Consider the following 15,045-nt stretch of genomic DNA (forward strand, 5'->3'; position numbering starts at 1 on the left):
GATAAAGTATCAGGAGGCTACAATATATTTTCTCCAAGAGACTCATCTCACCAGTGAGGACACTCAAGTAAGAGGATAGGAGACAAAATTGCAGGCGAATGGAACACAAAAGAAAGCAGGAGTTGTGATCTTAATATCAGACAAAATACCCTTTAAGCTATTCAAAATTTAAAAAGATATGGAAAGTCACTACATAATGATAAAAGATTCAATCTATCAACAAGAAATATTCATCCTAAACATATATGCACCCAGCATAGGAGCAGCAACTTTCATAAAGCAGCACCTAGGTAAACTAAAAAAAGATATTGACTCTAACACTATTATAGCTGGGGACTTAACATCCCACTAACAACCCTAGACAGATCATCAAGACAAAAATTCAACAAGGAGATTCAGAATCTCAATGTAATGCTCGACCAAATGGACTTAATTGATACCTACAGAACACTTCACCCAACAACCATGGAATAAACATTCCACTCATCACCACATGGAGCTTGCTCTAAGATCAACCACATCCTCAGCCATAAATCAAGCATAAACAAACTCCAGAAGATCGAAATTCTGCCATGTACCTTCTCAGACCACAGTGGAATAAAAATAAATATCAACACCAACAAGTTCCCCAAAACCCACAAAGACATGGACACTAAACAGCATGATGTTAAACAACTCCTGGGTCAACACAGAAATCAAACCAGAGATTAAAAGATACCTGGAAACAAATGAAAACAAAGAAACATCTTACCAAAATCTCTAAGATGTCATGAAAGCAGCACTAAGAGGGGAATTCATATGTCTATGAACACACATGAAGAAAATGAAAAGGTCATAAGTTAACAGGCTAATAAATCACCGAAGGAAGCTGGAAAAGCAAGACCACCAAAACCCTAACTTCAGCAGAATAATCCATCACCAAAAGTCCAAATTTGGGACGTAGAAGACAGAAATATCATAGAAAAGAACATCAGTGAAACAACAAGCTGGTCCTTTGAAAGGATAAATAAGGTTGATGGGCCCTGGTTAGACTGACCAAGAAAAATAAAGAAAAAGCCCAAATAAACACAATCAGAAATGCAAAAGATCAAGTCACAACTGACCCTGAAGAAATACAAAAGATTATCAGAAATTACTATGTACACCTGTGTGGAAACAAAATCGAAAATCTAAATGAAATGAAGGTCTTTCTTACATCACACAACCTCCCCAAATTGAAACAAAAGAAATCAAGACCCTAAATAGACTAGAGACAGCCCAGGAAATCGACTATGTCTTAAGAAAACTACCTACCAAAAAAAAGCCCTGGACCAGATGACTTTCTAGCAAAATTCTACAAAACATACAAGAAGGAGCTGATACCAATCCTACTGAAAGTATTCCAAGCAAACTGGCAACCAGTTCCTATTCAGAATCCTAAATACCCATACCTTAAGAAATAAGATAGACAAGTGGGCCCTCATCAAACTGATGGGCTTCTGCAAAGCAAAAGAAACCATCAAGAGAGCAAGGAGACAGCCCACAGACTGGGAAAAAATATTTGCCAACTGTACATCTGACAAAAGTCTAACATTTAGGATCTACAAGGAACTCAAACACATCAAAAGGAAAAAAACTAACAGCCCCATTAAATAGTGGGCAAAAGACATGAATAGACACTTCTCAAAAGAAGATATATGGGCAGCCAACAGACACATGAAAGAGTGTTCAGCCTCACTCATCATCAGAGAAATGCAAATAAAAACCATATTGAGATACCACCTATCCCCAGTAAGAATGGCCATCATTGATAAAACAAACAACAGATGCCGGCAAGGATGCAGAGGAAAAGGAACACTTCTACACTGCTGGTACAGTGCAACCTCTTGGGAAAACAGTGTGGCAGTTTCTGAAAGAACTAGAAACTGACCTTCCATATGACCCAGCAATTCCCCTATTGGGAATATACCTGGAGGAACTCAAATCATTCTACAAAAAAGATATCAGCACACGTATGTTTTTTGCAGCTCTATTCACAATAGCAAAAACATGGAACCAACCCTGCTGCCCATCGAAGCTGGACTGGATTTTTAAAAATGTGTTTCATATACACAATGGAATATTATGCAGCCATAAAGAAGGACAAACATATGGACTTCGCAGCAACTTGGATGGATTTAGAGTCGATCGTACTCAGTGATCTATCACAGAAACAAACAACAGAGTACCATATGTTCTCACTCATAAGTGAACCTTGAACATTTTTAGTACTATAAGAAAGGGATTGGCAGTAGTGGGAAACTGTCAGGGGGTGGGATTGGCAGTTGAGGGAAACTGCCAGGGGAGGGAGGGCATACCTCATCAACAAGGGTACCTGCATGATCAACGTTTGTATACCTAACTCTGAATTGTACCCCACATCTTTATAATAATAATTTTTTTAAAGTGGGCAAAAGATATGAATAGACACTTCTCAAAAGAAGACATACAAGCAGCCAAAAGATACAGGAAAAAATGCTCAGCTTCACTAGTAATCAAAGAAATGTAAATTAAAACCACTCTGAGCTATCACCTAATTCCAGTCAGGATCGTCAATAACTAAAAACAACAGATGCTGGAAAGGACACATCAAAAAGGGAGTACTTCCACACTGTTGGTGGGGGTGTCAACTAGGACAGCCTCTGTGGAAAACAGTGTGTTTTAAAAATCTAAAAATTGACCTCCCATGCAACCCCACAATCCCGCAACTTTGAATATACCTGGAGGAACTTAAATCACTCTATCGAAAAGATACCAGCACATGCATGTTTATGGCAGCATTATTTTCAATAGCAAAAACATGGAAACAACCATGCTGCTCATTGAAAGAGGACTGATTTTTTTTAATGTGGTATGTAGCACAATGGAATATTACGCAGCCATAAAGAAGGACAAAATTATGAACTTCACATCAACTTGGATGCACTTAGAGGCTATGATACTGAGTGATCTATCACAGAAACAAAAAATTGAGCATCACATGTTCTCACTCATAAGCAGACCTTGAACAACTCTTGTAATACTCTAAGAAAGGGATTGGCAGTAGTGGGAAACTCCAGGGGAGGGGGGCACACCTCATCGACAAGGGTACCTGCATAATGAACATTGGTACACCTGACCCTGGAATTGTACCCCACATACTTTAAAAAAAAAAGACACCAATGAATGGGGCATCGAGCTTTATCTGGGATAGGTCCTAAGTAAGAAATGCAATCAAATCCTCCTCAGACAGTGCAGTTAACACTCAATCAAAATCTTGAAGCTAGATTTTTCCATGAAGTAGAAGGTTTGTTTCCCCATAAGTCAACCCAGAAACCCAACAAGTAGGCCCACTAGCTCTTGGATAGGCTTTTTGCAGGCTGCTGCCTCATAACAAGCCTCCTTCCATCCTCTTCATTCCGCCACACAAAGTTGTAGCGTCTGCGTGGTGTTCTGTAATCAAGACGTGGGCGGCTTGGCAAGACAGGCACACCTGGGTTTAACAACATACTTGTTATACTCTAGGAAGACCTAAAATGTGTCTATTGTGTGAGAGTTGTTAAGACAGAACTGATGGGTGAGGAGAGATATCTTTAATAAATCTGTTCTTGAATCACCAAAACAATGCTCAGCCAAAAAAAAAAAAAACCAAAGCAGGAGGTATCATACTCCCAGACTGTAAACTCTATTATAAAGCTACAATGATCAAGACAGCCTGGTATTGATACAAGAGCAGGCATATAGACCAATGGAACAGGATTGACAATCCAGAAGCAAAACCTCAATTTCTCAACCAACTCATCTTCGACAAGGCCTCCACCACCAATGACTGGGGAGAGAACCTTTTCAGTAAATGGTACTGGGAAAACAGGCTGACCAAATGTGGAAGATTAAAACAAGATCCCTACCTGTCATCATACACAAAAATTGACTCTAAATGGATCAAAGAACTATACATAAAACCTCAAACTATAAGAACCTTAGAAAATGCAGGAGACACGCTTGTGGAAATTGGAACTGGCAACCAATTCCTGATTAAAACCCCAAGTGCCCATGTCATAAGAGATAAGATAGACAAGTGGGACCTCATCAAACTGACAACCTTCTGCAAAGCCAAAGAAACCATCAAGAGAGCAGGAAGGCAACCCATAGACTGGGAAAAAACATTTGCCAACTGTATGTCTGACAAAGGCCTAACATCTAGGATCTACAAGGAACTCAAATGTGCCAAAAAGAAAAAAAACAAACAGCCCCAATACTAAGTGGGCAAAATATATAAATAGACGCTTCTCAAAAGAAGACATAAGAGCAGCCAACAGATACATGAACGAATGCTCAGGCTCACTAGTCATCAAAGAAATGCAAATTAAAACTACATGGAGATAACCACCTAACTCCAGTCAGGATGGCCATCAACAATAACTCAAAAAACAACAGATGCTGGAGAGGATGCGGCAAAAAGGGAACACTTCTACACTGTTGGTGGGAGTGCAAACACTGATTTCTGTGGAAATCAGTGTGACGATTCCTAAAAGCTCTAAAAATCAACCTTCCATATGACCCCACAATCCCCCTACTGGGAATATACCCCGAAGAACTCAAATCACTCTATAAAAAAGATACCTGCACATGTATGTTTATCGCAGCATTGTTCACAACAGCAAGATCATTGAACCAACCATGCTGTCCATCAAAAGAGGACTGGATTTTAAAAATGTGATACATATACACAATGGAATATTACGCAGCCATAAAAAAGAACAAAATCATGAACTTCACAGCAACCTGGACAGACTTAGAGTCTATAATATTGAGTGATCTTTCACAGAAACAACTATCACATGTTCTCACTCATAAGCAGACCTTGAACAATTATTGTAATACTACAAGAAAAGAATTGGCAGTCGCAGGAAACAGCCAGGAGGGGGGTGGGAAGTGGGATTGACAGTAGTGGGAGTCTGCCTGGGGAAGGGGGGGCATATCTCATCAACAGGGGTAACTGCATAATGAACATTTGTATCCTAACACTGAACTGTACCCCACATCTTTAAAATTAAAAAATTAAAAATTAAAAAAAAAATAAGAATAAATCTGTTCTCACATCTTTCTAGAAAGCATGTCTTCCACACACTCACTGCCCTGGCACATGTCAGGTTAGTTTTGACCATGACTCTCCAGAATAGTTTGGCAACTTAATGATGCAGGAAATAAGTTATTAATGCAAAAAAAAGCTGCACAAGTTGTTTTTTTTTTAATTTTATTTTGAGTTGGAGTCTCACTCTGTCACCCAGACTGGAGTGCAGCGGCCGCTCCTGGCCACCGCAGCCTCGACCTGCTGGGTTCCGACGATCCTTCCGCCTCAGCCTTCCAAGTAGCTGGAACTACAGGCGTGCACTACCACGCCCGGCTAATTTTTGATTTATTGTAAAGATGAGGTCTCACCAAGTTCCCCGGGCGGGTCTTGAACCCTCAGGCTCAGGCAATCCACTCACCTCAGCTTCCCAAAGGCACGGGATTACTGGCTGAGCCACTGAGCCCAGCTATATAAGAGCAGATCATAAAAGTACAGTATGCTCCTAATTATTCATATATGTAGATGTAGGAATGACATAAATAAAAGTGGCTTTTTTCTTGATAGTGGGCCTGTGGGTTGAATTGTTTAGCTTTTTTTATGCATTCTTATGCTCATGCACTTTTAGGATCCTCCCTTTTCTCTATAACAGGCATGTCGTAATCAGATAAAAATGCTGGAAGTAGTTTTTTCTTCTCTTTAGTTTTGTTGAATGCCGAATGTAGACATGGTGGTATGAAAACAGCAAATAAGAAATGTAGATTCACAGGTTTCATCATATTACCAGGACTCTTTTGATTGCCAAGTCACAGAAACCCAGTCAAGCAAGCTTAACCAAAATTGCCCAGGCACAGTCAAACTAGAGGTTCAAAATAATGTTTCCAGGGCTCTTAGGCAGCCTCCTCTCATCTTCCCCCGCTGTTTTGGAAGCTTCCTCATTTTCTCCTGCTGTAGGAAGCTTCCTCCAACGGCAGCTAGGGAAAGCAGCCTACGTTGACCTTAGAGTTTGCAATCCCCATGGACGAGGAACTCTCACTCCCAGAGTTCATGTATCTGATCTTAGGGAAGACTCTGATGTGCTCTGCTTGGATCATGAGCCCATATGTGAACAGGGGACAGGGAGGAGTAGATTCTGATTAGCCAGGGTTGGGTGATGTGGCTTCTTGGGGGCAATGGAGGAAGGGAGAGAGTACAGCAGCCTGGTGCTCACCCCATGCTAAGTGTCCGCTATAATCAAGAAGGATTCTATAAATAGAAGGGAAGTAGGGTACTAGACAGACAAAAACAAGTCTTCTATTCTGCTTTTATTAAAGTGATCCTTTGCTAAGTTAGTCTTTGATATCAAATTTAGGTGTTTTTAAGTATGGGTCTAGTTTTAAACATCAAAATTATTTGTCCTTTATTTTTAGAAAGCATGCTGCTTATAGATATAAATATAGAAATAACTTTACCTTTACTCAGTTGTAGTTGGCTCATCTCATTTACTGAATCTTTAATCAATTCTAGATTACAGTTATTATATTGTATTCTTTCTTCCTTTTTTTTATTTTCATATGAAATTTCACTAGGTTTATAACACAACAAAAATTACACCAGTTATCCCCAAAATTTGTGTCTAGAAAAAAAGTATATGTCCTCTTATGTGTGTTTCAGTCAGGGATTTAAGGGACAAACAACAAAATCTACCTGGTTTTGTTCAAGTGAAAAAAGAATCAAAGGCTAGTAAAGAACTTACAGAAACTCTAAGAGGACTTAAAAACCAAGCCTAGATGCTGAGCAGTCAGGAGCAATGTTCAATTACTCTGCTGGAGCCACTATAGCTGCTCAGGAGTCACTATAGCTGCTCAGCTCACATGGGACCTCCCAGGACCAGATTCAGAAACTCCAGGCCGCAATGCTCCTAAAAAGCCTAACTCTATTGCCATGCTTGTCAGGTGACAAATTCTGCATGGCTCCTTTCTCCCATTGTTCTCTTCTGAGTTCAAGTCACACGTAAGTGCAGCATATTGGTGGAACTCAGGACCCATACCTCTGACCTCAAGGGAAACTGGGAAAGCACGTTTTCTACTGCAACCTGAGGAAGTGGTACTTATAAGACAGGAAATTTTCCAAACATTAGAAGAGTATTCAAAGGGCACTGAGCACAATAAGCCCTGAAGGAGAAATTTCTCTGTTAGCGCTTCCTCCGCCTTACAACTTTAGCAAATACTCAGAAGACCCACTGAAGGGTGAGGGTGATGATGATCCCTAACAAGTACTGCAGAGTATGCCACTTCATGGAGGAATATGTTCCTGATAGCACAGTAATGCGAATGTCTCTGATTTCTCCATGTTCCCAACAAAACAATAAGGGTATTTATACACATAAAAACATTTTGCACAAATCATCTAAACTGCACCAAAATTCAACCATTTTATAACTCCAAAGTTACATGTGTCTTAAAAATCAAATTAATCTCTTGATTTTTTTAAAATCAGTAGAATAATCTGACCATTAACTTTTGAGGAATATTATGCCTCTTACAGATTTTTTCTTATTTACAAAATAGTATAATAATATTAACTTTGAATATGATCACTTCTATTCCTTTATATACATGCCAAAATTAACTCGTCTGCCAAGATCCGTATTCATTTGTCTCTGTGTACCTGTTGACAGTCCAAATAATAAAACTTCTTTACATTTCCCTATCAGCAACAGTTGAACAAATCATGTGAGTCTTTGAATCTCTGACTAAAATACAGAAAATTGGCTTCATTCGTCCCTTTTGTATTAAATTATCTTTCTTTTATTTTCTTTTTTTTTAAATAGAATCACTGCATTGTTTTTGCTTATATGCCAGACTTGGTAGCCGTGCAGGAGTGGTTCACACTGCCACTTGGTGTGGCTGCAACAAACTTCTTTTCTACCCTATGGAAGCTTCCAAGTCAGGGACAACACATCAACCTTGCATCGCTAAGTCACATCACAGGCTGACCTTTGTTCTAGAGGAATTTGCAGGCCTTCATGAAATGAGGGGAGGGCTTTGGATCAACAGCAACCAAAAGTAATTGTATAGAGAAGGGGTAAACCAAAGTATTCAACATATTTAATTCAGCAAATGTGTTTAGAGTCTTCATGCCACAGGTGACATAAGAATCAGGAAGGACAATACCTGCCCTAGAGGATCTAGTAATTAAAGGCATAATATACTATAAGCTAAATATACAACATGCATGGGGGGGAAATGTCACAAGAAATATAAAAACAAACAAACAAAATAGACCTTTTAGGGGAAGTAACATTGGGGATAGTCCTTGAAGGAAATTTGGAATTTTATTAGCAAGGATAAGGGAATTGAGGAGGAGGAGAAGAAAATACATACTATTACTACCACTATATTAAAACCTCTAGTTTAAAAAAAGTCTTATTTTATTATCAGCAAAGTATACAAGTGAAAATGTACAGTTTTCACCGTCACTTGTGATTAGGATTTTATTATTAGAAAGGTGAAAGATATTTAATTAGCAAAACTAACAAATTTTGCTTACTTTTAAAAGTAATTCCTAAATGATGGGATTTGATAGCAACTATGCCATTAAGTTTTCTTCAAACCTTTTTTGCCTCAAAAACACAAAGGACAAAAAAATCCACCCAAATAGATTTTCCACAATTTTATCCGTATAGGATTATGTAGAATTTTAAATAATTTATATTACATATTCATACTACCATTGTCATATAATTCATATTAGCATGCATTATATATTTGCAGGACATAAATGAATTAATAACTGGTCACTTTCAAAGCTTGTTTTAAAGATGCTCAAATATTGCTGATTGTTGATTCTTAGAAATTCAGCAAATCAACTTCATCTTCTCTTTTATTCTCATGGTAAAATGAATGCTTTTATACTATAAATTTTTCTGTCAACACCTCCAATGGTAATTTCAATGATTTGAATTATAGTCTAGACATAGCTATCATGGCATTTTGTACTCTTAAATTTAAATGTTGATTTTGTAGAACATGTTCTTGGCATGTTTTTCTTAGAATTCAGGGAATTTACATACCCATTGTAAATGTTTGATGTCATAGAAATAAACCACAATTTTAGAGTCTTCATTAGAATAGTCCTTAAATACATCCTGCTGAGGTCTGAATGTTTGTGGCCCCCTAAAATACACATTTTTAAATCCTAACCCATAAAGTGATGGTGTCAGGAGGTGGAGCTTTGGGGACATGATTAGATCATGAGGATGGAGCCCTCATGAAAAGATTAGTGTCCTTATAAAAGAAATCTGAGGGGACTTGGCTAGATTTTTTTTTTTTTTTTTTGATACAGAGTCTCATTCTGTCACCAGGCTGGAGTAGAATAGCCTTGTAGCCTTGATCTCTTTGGTTAAAACAGTCCTGCCACCTTAGCCTCCTGAGTAGCTGGGACTACAAGTATACCACCACCACACCCAGCTAATTTTTTTATTATAGAGATGGGTTCTCGAGACCAAGTAGATCTCAAGCTTTTGGCCTCAGATAATATTCCCTCCTTGGCCTCACCAATTTTTTTCCTTAATCATAAAAATTCTAAAGGGCAAAAACACTCTGTAAAATAATCCTTATACCTTGGGGAAAAGGTACAAATTGTAATGTATATAGTTTATATATGTATAAAACAAGAGCTAATAGTATTGCACATTTAATATATATAATAAGAGTTAATTTTTTATCACAATTCATATATTTCCGAACCAAATTTTTATCATATATTCTTCTGGTTCTGTGGTTTAGCTATGCAGAATATTATAGCGATTAGAAACAAAATATATGTGAAATGGCCTAGCACACTGCTTGATGCATAGCAAGTACCCAAGTACTTACCACAGTAGAAATGTACATTTTAATATTGTAGCAAAACACATATCACATACAATTTATTATATTAGGCATTTTTAAGTGTATAGGGTATTTGGGTTGAGCACAAAAATCTGTCCTTTTTTTCTGAGTGGAAATTACACCTGTTATTCCTACAGTGCTTTACTCTTTTGTAGGAAGAAGCGCAACTTAAATTGTTCACCCAAGATCCACACACCTGTGGTATGACTGGAGGGGCCATGAGGCGCATCATCAACAGTAACAGAGCTAAAACTCCTGGAGCAGTAACATGCGCTCTAGCCAGGTACAAGCACTCTATACCTGACTCAGGAAATTCTCACAAGAACCTTTTGTAAGGAACGAAATGTTAGTACCCCACTTTACACGTAAGACAACTGAGACATGCAGAGGTTAAGTAACTTGTCCAAGGTCACACAGTTAGTAAGAGATGAAGCTGGGGGACAAAACCAGGAAACCTGTCTCTGGGGTCTGTGGGCTTAGCCAGTATGCTGTAATAACAAAAGTTCATTCCTAGGAAAGTCTTTAAGGCAGTCCCAGCACAGAAAGACTTGTCTGGGACAAAGGGCCCAGATGAAAAGTGAAGAGAAATTTTGAGCACTCTGTGTGTGCCTGTGCCAAGGTTCTGGGAAATAAAGTCCTAAGTGAGAATAAATTTAGGGAGCTGAGATTGATAAGGGTAATGTAAGCTGCTGTAACAAATAAACCTCAAAATGTCAGTAACTTACCACAGTAGAAATGTACATTTTAATGCTGTGTCAAAACACATATCATAGCCAGGCTCGGTGGCTCAGCCTGTAATCCCGCGCCTTTGGGAGGCTGAGGTGAGTGGATTGACTGAGCCCACGGGTTCGAGACCCGCCTGGGCAGCGAGACCTCGTGTCTACAATAAATCAAAAAATCAGCCGGGCGTGGTAGTACGCGCCTGTAATTCTGGCTACTTGGAAGGCTGAGGTGGAAGGATCGCCGGAGCCCAGCAGGTAGAGGCTGAGGTGGCCGGGAGCGGCCACTGCACTCCAGTCTGGGTGACAGAGTGAGATTCCAACTCAAAAAAAAAAAAACACATATCACGTACAATTTATCATTTTAGTCATTTTTAAGTTATTTCTTGCTCACAGAACAGTCCGAGGTGCATGTCCTGGCTCCATCGGCCCTGCGTTTTGACATTCCCTGAGGTCTTAGGACTGGCAGAAGGGGAGAGAGATAATTTAAAGGCAGCACATCCCATTTCTTAAATTTCCTGATCCAGAAATGAGACACATCAGCTCTGTATACATGGGATTCAGCTAGTCCTATGACCCCACTAAATGAAAAAGTGAGGTGAAGGAGCTTGGAAATTTTTTAAAATGCTTGAGTAGCTACTTCTTGGTATTAGTTCTTCATAATGAAATTTTAGTAGACAACTAGTTGTCTCTACCACAAAACTTCTTCACTAAATTCTCTCTGCTCACTGGCAACACCAGGAAGCACTACTTTGGAACTCAGGCAAAAATATAAGAAATAAAATGTACAATATAAAAATATAAGACATAAGAAGATCCTTCCCACTTTTGTGGAGAAGCTGTTGGTGCCATGAAGTCTGTATAGCATCAGTGCCACCCCAGTGCCTGGATCAACAGGGCAGAACGTTAGCAACCTTATTTACAACAGGAGCCAATACATTCAGAAGAGAATTAGATCTTTGACTTGGGGCAATGTCACCACTGGCCTATCAGGCTGCCATCAGTGCTTCCTTGGTAGGTACATGAGAGACCAGAGGCAACACTGGTGGGAGTGGGAGGTTGTGGCAACTTAAACAGGCACCAGCAGTTTTTGTATCTGAGGTCTCAGCAGCACATATGGGAGACCCTGAATGAGAAACTAACAAAAAATGCCAGGCTCCTCATAGTACCTGAGATTCTCCTTGTGACTGTTTGATGATTCATAGAAATTGGTTATGATGATTCCTAGAAATTAGTTAAGAGTAAGCCTGTGGCAATTAATTTTATGTGTCAACTTGTCTGGGTCATGGGATACCCAGACATCGTGTTAAGCATTATTCTGGGTGGTTCTGTGAGAGTTTTTCTGGATGAGATTAACAATTGAGTCAGTAGACTTGGTAAAGCAGATGACCCTTCCCAGTGCAGGTGGGCCTCATTCAATTCATTGGAGGCCTGAATAGAACAGAAGGGAAAATTCTTTCTTGCTGCCTGACCAGAACAGGCAAGAGTGGAAACATTGGTCTTTTTCCTGCACTTGGACTGGAAATACATCACTAGTTCTCTTGGGTCTCTAGCTTGCAGATGGCAGATTTGAGACTTTGCAGCCTCCATAATTGAATAAGCTAATTCCTTATAATGAATATAATGAGGTGCTGTTCCTCTAGAGAACAAAGGCTTTGTTGTCAGATTGGTAGAGCCCAAACAAAAGAAGTATTACTGAGACCTTGGCTTTACTCCAAAGCTGCTATCAGGTTGAAACTGCAACTCTGCAAAACCATTTCCCTGGAAGAGAGATCAATGTCTGAGTGATGGGATAGAACATGGGAAGCATCTGAGCTTATAAATGTGTGAGCCAAATCTGAGGACTGGGTCCTGGAAGCCACTACCCACTTGCAACTATGGCAGCTTTTTTTCTTTTAATTTCTGAAATGGAGTTGGGGTCTTACTATGTTACCCAGGCTGGCCTCAAACTCCTGGCCTCAAGTGATCTGCCTGCCTCGGTCTCCCAAAATGCTGGAATTACAGGCAAGAGCCACCACGTCTGGCCAATGACAGCAGCTTTGAGTAAGGCAATGGAAATCTGCTAAACGCTATGCAGATTATGGTCTGTATATATCCCCAAAATTTCATGGGTTGGAAACTTAATCCCAGGGCAGCAGTGTTTGGAGGTGGGACCTAATAAGAGGTCATTAGGTAATGGATTAATTTTGTATCCCAGAAGTGTGTTAGTTATCACAAGAGTGAGTTTGCTCTACCAGTGAATCTGTCAACCTCTTGGTCTCTCGCACTCTCTTGCTCTTCTGCCCTGTGGCATGGGATGACGCAGCAAGAAACCCCTCACTAAACGCAGGCCTCGACTTTGAACTTCACAGCCCTTGGAAATGGAGGCAATAAATCCCTTTTCTTGATAAAGTTCCCACACCATGGTATTCTGTTATAGCAACACAACAATAGACTAGACAATCCATTAAAGGGAAAAGACACAACACAAATTAGCTTTTAGTATCACACACCCATGATGAACAGGATGGATTGGGACACAGTTCTACTTAGAAGAGGAGGTGTATTTAGCAAGGTGTATTTACTGGGGGTGGATATGTTGCCAGCTACTGAAAAGAACAAGGGAACTCTGGTGAAGGGAGAACGAGACTCCAATGTCTAGAATCCGAGATTTCCAACGTGTCCCGCTGTCAGAACAGGACTCCACAGTCTGGAGTCTGAAAAACTATCTTTGAGACTTAGGTAGGAAGCTGACTGCAACCTCCAGGCGACCAGCTAGGAAGCTTGGAGTATTCAGAGCAGAGCTATAGAGATGTCTGATTGTGACAGGATAAGTGAGCAAGGCTGGAGCTTAGAGCCACAGAGGCTATTGCTAGAGCTAGGAGCTAGGACCCTGAGTGACCTAGGGAAGAGTGTAACCCCATGACCAGCAGCATCAGGATCACCTGGAAACTTGCTTGAAGTGTGAATTCTTGGGCCCCACCCCAAACCTCCTTAATCAGAAACTCTGAGAGTGGAGCCCAGAAACCCGTGTTTTAGTAAGCCATTCAGGTGATTTTTTTTTTTTTTTTGTTGAGTCTCACTCTGTTGCCCAGACTGTAGTGCAGTGGCAAGCTCCATTCAGGTGATTTTGATGCATGCTAGGGTAACCAGGAAACCCAAGCACTGTTGGGTGAGGGAAAGCTTGCATGGGGTGGAGAGTGGAGTAGGAGGCATGGGGTAAGTATAGCCCACACTCAGAAGGTAATTCTGAAAGGGACCATCACTCGGCTCTATCCATAGGCGTCGATGGAGGACGTTGGTGAAGAAAGAATCCATGCCTTGGGACAGTACAGCAAGCAAGTTTTATAATCTAGCAAGCTAATTATTCAGATTGCTATACGGTGTTTACAATTACAGTGAGTACGGCTGCTCATTGTTCGCAGTTCTGCTGGATCACCTGCATCCTATGACTCATTATGGAGAATACAGATAGCCTTCAGAGACCGGGCCTGGCCAGAGGCTGTTCCCTGGGGGAAGAGGTAGAAAGAAGCCAGGTGTCAGGAGAATTACGTCACAACTGAAGTCGGGGCCACCTAAATGGAGTTTTCCATTTCTTACTGCCAGACTTGCTCCTCTAAGATAAGTCACTGGAAGGTCTTGCCAATGGAGATGACTGTCGCCATGAATCCGACCTCAGAGAGACCCCAGGTAGTCAGCAACACGATGGAGCCTAGGATCCAGGATCCCCAATCTCCTTTGACCGCTCCTCCTGCAGATTCTGAACTGGGAGGCCCAGTAAGAGACATGTGCAGGCTGTGGATGAGGACACTCCCACGTAGCTTCTGTGAGACCGGCAGGTACAACGCTCGGAAGGGGCAGGGGCAGGGCGGCCACCGGATCCACCCCTCGGCAGGAAACGTGTTTCCCGCTCACCTCGCCAGCCTCCACCCATTCTCCCACCACCTCCCCCCGCCTTCGCTAAGGCCAACGCATTTTCGCCCGACCTCCTCTGAGCAAACAAGTGTCCCCCCACTCCCACCCTATCCCCATTTTTCTTTTCTTTCTCATCAGGATTCAAGAAGGCAGAATCGGATCCTTCTTTTCGGGGCTATTTCTCCTTTTTGCTGAATCCACAAGCTTTGCAAGGGTCGTCTTCTACTTATTTTTATTACTGCTCGCGAACAGGATTTCAGCCCTCTCACTGGGGTTGCAACACGTTGACCGCCTCTCTCCAAGTGATTCTGTCGAGGGGACCGGTGGACGCAGAGGCTTCGCATGCAACTAAAGCACGCGGACTCGGGCCTTGCTCGCCGCGTGGCGCACCGCCTCGGCCGACTTCCGGCTAGCCCGCGGTCTCCAGCCGTCTGCGCCCCCGAGCCGCTGGGTAGGCCGCAGCCGCAGAGGTGAACCGAGCCCGCGCAGG

Source organism: Carlito syrichta, unplaced genomic scaffold (assembly GCF_000164805.1).
Source record: "Carlito syrichta isolate Samal-C Ts95f unplaced genomic scaffold, Tarsius_syrichta-2.0.1 Scaffold254407, whole genome shotgun sequence".
NCBI lineage: Eukaryota > Metazoa > Chordata > Mammalia > Primates > Tarsiidae > Carlito > Carlito syrichta.